Source organism: Saimiri boliviensis, chromosome 11, assembly GCF_048565385.1.
Source record: "Saimiri boliviensis isolate mSaiBol1 chromosome 11, mSaiBol1.pri, whole genome shotgun sequence".
In the NCBI taxonomy this organism is placed as follows: Eukaryota; Metazoa; Chordata; class Mammalia; order Primates; family Cebidae; genus Saimiri; species Saimiri boliviensis.
Window position 1 is genome coordinate 113808564 of NC_133459.1, and position 9538 is coordinate 113818101.

At 37.0% G+C, this 9538-nt stretch overlaps 1 non-coding gene across 1 annotated transcript; it reads right to left on the minus strand.

Moving 5' to 3' along the window:
* Positions 1-1050: 1050 nt before the first annotated feature.
* On the minus strand, positions 1051-1213 carry LOC120360544 (U1 spliceosomal RNA). Its single transcript, XR_005577014.1, has one exon. It is a non-coding gene; the product is annotated as a U1 spliceosomal RNA (small nuclear RNA).
* Between the last annotated feature and the right edge of the window lie 8325 nt (positions 1214-9538).

The following is a 9538-nucleotide window of genomic DNA, read 5'->3' on the forward strand; positions in this document are numbered from 1 at the left end:
TTGTCTTTATTTTTTTCCTCGATGATGTATACAAGTAGTTTCTGTACCACTGTTTGTTTGTTTGATTTTTTTGAGGCAAAGTCTTGCTCTGTTGCCCAGGCTGGAGTGCAGCGGTGAGATCTCGGCTCACTGCAACCTCTGCCTCCTGGGTTCAAGCAATTCTCCTTCCTCAACCTTCCAAGTAGCTGGGATTACAGGCGTGTGCCACCACGCCTGGCTAAGTTTTTTTTATTTTTAGTAGAGACAGGATTTCACTGTGTTAGCCAGAGAGGTCTCGATCTTCTGACCTTGTGATGAGCCTGCCTCAGCCTCCCAAAGTGCTGGGATTATAGGCATGAGCCACTGCGATCAACATCTGTACCACTTTTTACCTGAGCATTGAACATCCTGGACTGGTGACTGATATTTATCCTGTTCTTTTATTTCCTCTCATTTTCCATTTTCATCTTCCAGGAGATCTTCTCATCTTTATCTTTCAACTCTTCTGTTGAATTTAAACATTTTTTCTATTATAATTGTATTTTCCAAGCCCATGTTGCCTCTGTGTTCCTTAAAAACATGCCCTCTTTCCTTTTTCACAGTAATAGTTTCCTTGTATTGCTAATGATTATTATTCATAGTGATGTCTTTTTCTTTTCAACTTCTCTCCTTTCATTGTCTCTCTTCTCCAAGTAGTGTTCACTTCTGACTGTTTTGGATTTCGCTTTATAATTTTTCATTGTCTGATCCTTGATACTTCATATTTAAGAAATATATATATAAGCCACATACATTATTTCATATATATACATATTTAAAGGCTGGTTGGAAGTTCATGGTGTGAGATTAGCTGACTTAAGTATTTACTACAGAAGATATGGCAAGGACATTTATTTAAAGAACCTCAAATATTGTATTCTTTGTCTTTTTGGGGGAAATCCATTCCCCAGTCCTCTACTTAGGCTGAAAGCCTGATTACCTATGTTCTGGAAACCACAAAAGTAAATTGGATCCCCAATTTCATGGATCATATGCAGACATTCACATATTCTTTCTTTTTCTTTTTGTAACCAGGAGAGAAGCCAACACAGTTCCCCCACTACCACAAATTATGCAGAGAAATTTCCCAAATGTGTATAAATCACAGGGTCAACATATCTAAAATGCAACATTTAAGTCTCGCCCTAGGAAAACCACCTTTGTGATAAGGATATCTTCCCTGCCAGGTAAATATGCACATATGCTTTCTAAGTTCAGTATATAGAACCCCTGACCTTAACCCTTACTCCCGGTACAGAGAGCCTCTGCTTTATTATCTCCAGGGAATGGAACTTTATTCTTTCATTGAACTGAGAGGGGAGCAGATGCCCAGCTGTGTGAGGTACGGAAGGGGCTCTGACTTCTAGACTTTAAATCAATCCTCCTCCTCAGAGTCTCTTTCCCCTTTTCCTTGTTTCTACAGAGGCTGAGGCTTTTGGAGGATTCTGCAACACAAAACATGGTTGGATTTTAGCTTTCTCCGTTGCTGGTTTATAATTCCATCTTTTTTCAGGTCTGCAAATTCCTTTACCAATTGTTCATTTCTTTTCCAACCTCCAAAAAGTTCCTGTTGTCTCCTCTCCAAGTCGCCCCTTACTTGGGTGTAGACCTTAAGAAATGTCTTTTCTGATGACTGGGTATAGTTTCAGAATGGAACAATGTTAACTGTGGAATGATGTTAGCTTTTTTACATCTGTGCATATGGTCCTGGTCTGCCTCCTGTGGTTCTTAACCATGGCGGAAGTCCCATAAGTAGGCACCTGTGGCAGACTGTGACCAGGCGAACTACAGAATAAATAAGAAGGTTCGAGTGCAACCCTCCTATTACAAGAAGACAAAGTTTTTAGATTATATCATTTTCTGGCCTTTACTGAAAGAATATGGATGAGAGAAAGGGCAAGATTATGTATCTTAGCAATAATTAAAAGTAGCAAAAGGTCAAAGTAAAATTTCTCAGTTTTGGTAGAAAAATTTATCTAATCTATAAATAGATAAGATAGGTGTGTTTACTTTGTATAATGGGGTTGGTAAGATTAAAAGCATAATTTTTTCTTGGAGTGGTAATCCAGAGCTGTCCTCTGGCTACATTCTTGCCTCATGCACTTTCCTGTGTTTATGGTGAAAACACAGATGTTTTGGTGTATAAACCTGGATGCATATCTATAATAGTATCGATATATGTTATATGATTAGATGGCTCTTCTGTACTATTTGGGTGTGTTCCCACTATAGAACTATTTCCTTCTCACTAAAGACCACAGATTCTAAAACTTAATTCAACTGATCAATGCCTCTGGCTAACCAACATTTTGGTTCATTTCCAGTGGCTTTGAAATTATTGCAAATTAATTACCAATTTGTCTCAAGCGATGATTCATTGTAAAGTACTTAAAACCAGTAAAAACAGAAAAGACCTGCCACTTAGTACAGAGGTGTCTCTGGAGCTTCTTAGCACGATGAATTGTGTGAATTTATGTGGATAAACCAAATGAGGTTGTTTATGAGAAACTTGTTCTCAAAGTTCATAAAGGCTTTAAGGCTGGAACTTGGATGCTGATGGCAAATGCACAAGTAGATGTAAATGTAATTCAACCATTAAAATCGAAAGCCATAAAAGCAAGGAAATTCACAGTTAAAGGAGGAAATGGGTTGTGCAGCGCTTTCTCCAGCCGTGAGGCACAATGGGGTGTATTAAGGAACTGGAGACACCCCATAGCGTGAGGCATTCAAGGCATCTCTCATGTTTCATCCCTAACAGATTTCTGAGCATTTATGGACTTGAATACTGCTTGTAAAGTACCCTCTTTTGGGAGGAGCCTAGAAAGGAAATAAACTTCTTTGTTTTTCCTTCATTATAACCATGTAGCCAGGGATGGAGATAGGAGGGTAGATTCACAAGGCACAAAAGAATTTTGGGCTGGTAATCTGAAACATCGATGTTCTGGCCGAATCTTCCTCTAGGATTTCATGCTTTCATGATGCCTGTGTGCAGACCTCAGTTCAGGCAAAACTACAGAACAGAGACTTAGTGTAGCCCTGAATGCTCTGTTCAGCTTAGATGTAAAGAAATTTGATTTTTTATCAACATGAGAGCATTTGGAACAATGGAAAATTGTTTTCCATTTCTACTTCTCTCGACTATAGAAAAATAAAATTTCTATTTTGCTTTCTGTGGATGGCTGGTTGGTGATGAATAGAAAATCTTAGAAATGACCTAGCTTGCATACATTTTGTGGTTTCAAAAAACCTCTTAAATATACTTTTAAAAAATGTCTTAATCTTCAAAAGTGACGTGCTTTTTAGATGATCCAGTAAATCTAATAGCTCACCTGGGGGAAGAGTCACCTTGCAACGTGCAGCCTAGAAGGAAGTCTTTCCATTGCCTGAAAATGTAAGGCTGTTGGGAAGGTGTCAACTGCTTTCTATAGAAATGAATGCTAAGAGTGTTTTCTGTTTTTTGTTTTAAACAAAATTGCATCATATAACCTTGTGTAATCCACATTTGAATTTGAAATTAATCAGGATAAGAGGGCCTAATGTACAGGGAGAAAGATGGTTGAAATGGCGAATAATGAACCAGGTATATGATTGATGTCATGTAAATAGCCACCTTTCTAATAAGCCAAGGAGCCTGTATTGACCACCACCATGATATAAAAAACGTATGGCCATATGCATTTAAAATCTTAAAAATGACTCCACCCCTATCATCTACACCAAAAGAAAAATGTTTATAATAATACATATATTGACTTCTGCTTTCTAGTCAATAACAAGATTTATTGTCCCACTTTTCAGTCAATTTTAACCTCTTTGGGTCAACAAATCTTGATATTGATCTCAACAGAAGTCAATACCTGCTTATTACTTACCTCCACATTTAGACGCCTACCAACAATTCTTATGGGCATTCCTTTGACACAGAAAAGTGAATGCTGGCTGTCCACTTTCTATAAATGATGTATTTCTGTGGTCTTCATATATAATGTCACTTTTATACATCTAAATTCAGATCTAGTTATAGAACTCAATGAGGAATAAAGATAGATGGTTTCTAATATCTGTAATTATAAACTAGACGAGGCTTAGTACTCCCTTACCATTTCCTAAATAATAAAATCAAGATCTTTTATATTAATTATGCTCTAGTCATTTCCTACATCAAAGATAATTAGGCAACATGATATTTTTCATTCACCAAAGAGTGAACACAATAAATATTTTTAACAATGAAATCTTAATGTGGTATAAGGTTAAAATTCTATAGTATTTCAAATTTTTTAAAAACAAGGAAAGCAGACTAGTTATTTATTCCAGCAATTATCCAAATGTCTGCCAACCTCTAACCTCTAGCTGTTGACTTTAGTCACAGACATTCTAGGTTAGATAACTAAGTAACTATCAGGAAGGGAGTTTTGTTTGTTTGCTTGGCAACTGAAGAGAAATGAAGATCAAGGAAGCAGCCTTGCCTGGAGTTTTTAATGACTGTGAGACAAGCTCTACCAAAGGCAATTATTAAACCATCCCCCAAAGTTGTTTGTTCCACTTACAAATGCAGTCCTGGTTCCATAAGACCTCTAGGTGTAAAACATCATCAGCAGCCTTCTTGCCAGCCTCACCTGTTGAAATATTAAAAAGGAAGAATAAAACACCAATATGTACAAACCCAGGGGCAGACAAAGCAAAATACACTCAAGGCTGTAAGAAATTAATTTTTCAAATTCAATAAATAAACCTTCATTGCATACATATGTTAAACTGCTTAAAATTAAAATTCAAGAATACTTATATTTTGTACCGCTCTTGAAATACTGTACCCTCTCTAGGCTGACTCACCTAATAAAGTCCACATTTAAAACTTATGTTTTGCTGCAGGTGAAATGCCAGTAAATAATAACAACAAAAAGGGAAGAAAAGACTGATGGAGCCAGGTGACACAGATCACTTTATCACCAGCCCAAGTTTGCTTCTGCACAGTCCTATTTTCCAGATAATGTAATCGTGAACAAATTTGCAGAAACTGAAAATAGAACATTAGGAGGAAAAAAGAACACTTAAGTACATAAATGTGTGTTAATTCTAAATATGTATATGCTTTCATAATAATTTAAAGTTGTTTTCTAAAAGATGTGAAAGCATGTCCTTTCAACAGCCGCTACTAGCTTGTTAATCAATTTTTACAAGCTTTGTCTGAGAGAGTTAATTTTTCAAAAACGATGTCACTAATTTCACATTGTGCTTCCTGAATAAACTCATTAGCTTCCCTGGAAGTCTTAGTTTCTATTTGCCAAAATTACCTGCTCAAAAGTGACAAATGCAGTAGGGAGAAAAAATAAAGCCTGTTGTTTTACTGACTCTGAATTCCTTTTGAAAACTTAATCACTTAGTTTCTGAGTTTACACCCAACTCTAAGGTCATCTTACAGATTCAGTTCTCAGTTTTTCCTCCCCTCTCACCACAGAAATCGGGAGAACTAGGGTCGTGTGCCCTCTATTCAACTTTGCAAGGATGGATATGTGAGAACACTAAGTGAGCAGGACAGCGATGAAATGGTTATATTGTATGATGTCTTTAAGGCTAATTTGTCATGGACTTAAGAAAAGTGAAGAAGAAAAATTGTTTTTCAAACTCAGCACTATCGGTATCTTGAGAGGAGAATTCTTTGTTAGCGGAGAGAGGAATTGTCCTGTGCTTTGTAGAATGTTTATCAGCATTCCTGATCTCTGTCCACAAAATGCCAGTAGTACCACCCTACTAGCTGTGACAACCAAAAATATCTGCTAACATTGCCAAGCTTTCCACTGGTGACAGAACTTTCATACCAAGATACATTCTTATAATATATGCAAAAAATATTGCAAAATCATCAATTACTATAATCATGGAGGACTGGTTAAACTGACGTAGCCATTGTGAATCGTGGTAGGCAAAAAAAAAAAAAAAAAACCCACAATTACTGAATCATGCCTACAAATTTGTTTAATCTTATGAATTGAGTCCTAGTTCCATAAGACCTCTGGATGTCAAACAGAGTCACTACCCTTTTATTAAGTGAAAACACATAACAGCACCTTTAAATGTCAAATCTGCAAGTCCATATAGAGAGTAATATCTGAGAATTTCAGAGTTAGAAGGAAACTTGGACAACATCTATACAAACATTGTCTTTTACTGATGGACACTAAGTCTAGCCAGGGTATCTGACTTATCCAACATTACATAGCTAGTTAGTGGCAACAGTGAGATAAATGAGATAAGAATCTAAATCTCTGAAATCCAAATCCAGATTCTTTCTTCTATATCAAAATATTAGTCTATTTAGTATGGTAGGTTACTGAAGTTTTTCATTGAATATTTCAGTCCCTTCATATATGTAAATTTAAATATGGCAATAGTCTAGTTAAAATTTGCTTCAAATTTTTAAGAATCAGATCTTATGGCTTTGATAATCATCTCAGATAATAATTTTCCCAGATGTCAGCTTATATTTAGTAGTAGGCATGTTCATCTTGAGATCCATTTTAAAGCATCTTGGCACCTTCTTTTGGAAAATGTTATGTCATAAGAATAAGCTATTATTAGATATTTCCACTTAAATATTTCTAATCTCCTAAAACTTGTTTTTCCTTCAAATTCTCCTCTAGTTTTCCCTAACTCTATGATTCTCCTAGTTTAAAAATTCACATTGCTTTTTACTAATTTTTTTTCTGAACACACAATAGCCAAACCATTTCTAAATCCTGTTATTCCTTTTCTTCATAGTCTTTTTGAAAAGCAATTATTTCTTTTCAGATTCATTGCCATCAGACTGTAAAGATCCTTATCAGTATATGTATACAGACCGGTAAACTAAGCCAAATGTATTTTGCCATGTTTAGTCTTTTCTCCATCTACTACCCAAATCACTTTGCATATCACCATCTAAGGATTTCTACTAAAATATTTCTCAAAAATCTACCAATAAATAAATATTCATTGAACAATTCATGGGTCTAGTTAATATTTTAGGCATAAAAGATGGGTAGAAGTGGTGGGGAGTGGAGGATTTGTAGCCAAAACAATTTTAAACAAGGTTCCCTCTTCTATGAGTTTGTATTTCAGTTGAAATGCATACTGCAGTAAACTAAAAGGCTAAATGCAAGAGCACACATACATGCAAATAGGTAAATATAGAAACTTGACATTTGTCATTTCAAATTTCTGAGATGTTTATCCTGATTTCCATTTCAAAGATGAATCTTAGTGATAGCTTAAAAATTAATAACTATACACATGCATTAACCTTTATAATCCCATTTGTGATCATCTCAACACTTTGTTCTTTCCCATGTGTGCTTGTTACAGCAACCAATTTTCCAGTGGTAGCAACCAATGTCCAGTAGCAGCTGATGTTCCCATCTGTTTCTGCTTGGTTTCAATTAAAGAAGTCATTGTCACATGCTCAGGCTGACCAATGGACACTTGGCTAAAGCAGTTATGAGAGGAATCTCCCAGCAATGCAGAAACTATTGGCCCAGACCAATATTTATTCAGGGATATTTATTCATAAGTCATTTCTCCATCAGGGTTCGATCCTCTGGGTTTTCACTTTCTGTATGCCTGTTAAAGATGGAACCCAGACTCTTATTTGTAAGATAGTAGAACAGAAATATAGGGAACCATGAGGCTCTGATAGCCTATCCAAACTGCCTCAGTTTGGTCTAAGCTTTGGATGGTGATTTAGCACTCCTGTGTAATAAGCACCCATTTAGTTAAAGTTAGATGTTCCCTTAATTAAAAGATGGTTGAGATGGTCACTTCTGTGTGCAAGACAGATTTCTTCTCTGGTGGTCCATCCTCAACTTTTCTAGAAATATCTCTCCCTGGCATTCACGTTTTTATCATAGGAGCAACGATTTTATACAATATAACTCTGCCCCACAGAGGGTCACAGTTGATTGCTAAGAAGTTAGAACCTGAATCAAGCTGGACCACTGAACCCCTTCTCTGAGACTTTGAATTTTAGAATGAGAGTTCTGGCATTCTCTCCTGAAACTAATGATATTAACTGTAAATTAATCTGAGAGTTCCTCACATTAATTTAAAGCCATAGAATGTAAATCAACTGGCTTACACAAGGAGAAAAAAAATGGAGCAGAAAAATAAAAAGTTACATTGACTAGAGATAAAGAGAATCCTGATATTCTTCTATTCCTGGATAGTTCCTGAGCCCAATTGTATAAATGACATTTCCGTAGCTTAGATTTCTGTTGGATTCTATGGGATATCTTATGATTCTCCCAATAAATTCTCCTATTTCTATAAAGCTTTTCAAGCTGGATTCCTGCCACCTGTAATTAAAATATGTATAATGAATACATTCTGTCTCCTGCAAGTCCATTAGAGGAAAATGTTGTAGTTTTGAGTAGAAACGATTCTAAAGGCCATGAATAAACAGTCATAAACACAAATGCACAAAGGCACATACACACACACACAGATGCTAAAAACTAGGCCTATGTAAGTTTAGATTCTATCTTACAAAATAATGGAGCCTACAATAGCAGCATTATTAAAAAGCAGCAAATTAGAGTTTGCCATATCATTATCTAGTTCAAAACTTTTTTTTTTTTTTTTTTTTGTATCCCATTATCATTATGTAACCAGGTTTTTCTCGGATGCCGGTGATGGTTGTGGGTTCTCGGCCGCCAGCCTCTTAAAGCAATAAGCGGTGAGGCCGCTTCAGCTGCACCCTATGCTCCTAAAGTGAATATCGGACCCAAAAAGTGTTGCAGAAAGGTGATTTTATTTAGGTAGAGAAAAGAGAAGGAAAGGAGAAGAGAAAGGCTTCCAGGAAGCATGTGGAAGGGGATTCGGGTGCTCCTACCGTGTGGGACACGATTCCAGAAAGTTGGAAATCGGCGCAGGTGAGGGAGCACGGCGTTTTTCCTGGGAGAAACCCCCACCTTCTCCAAGACCCTGGGCCAATGAAAGGAGTTCCTTAGAACTTCCGCTGGAGTGATTGACTTTTAGCTTCTTCTCGGCCGGGGGGCGGGAAATTCAAACATGAACCCTTGAATCTCCCGGATGGAGAGAGATGAGAGGGGCCCATGGCTCTGGGAAATTCTTGCCCTTAAAGCTACGCCCCCTCGTGGACTTGGAAAGAGAACACATGCCCTCCTTTAGAGTGCAAACTCTTGATTCTGGGGTTCAAGGCCTCTTACCAGAAGCCCCTAAGCCACCTATGGCAGTATTTGCCATCGTTTCTACACAATTCCTCCCTACCCATTCTCACCTCCGTTCCTTTGCCATGCTTCCTGCCTGTGAGGCCTGCCTCTTCCCCTATGCCCGGTGAAACTCTTTTATCTGCCATTCTTCTGGGCCACATTTAATTTCTACCTCCTGAGTTCTTGAGTCTACAGAGGGATCTCCATTCTCTGAAATCTTAGAACTCTTGTTATTTTAACCACTTCTTTAACATTTACTACTTGCACCGTATATAATTAGTTAACTATTTCAGAGGTCTTTGTCTTAATTCCTG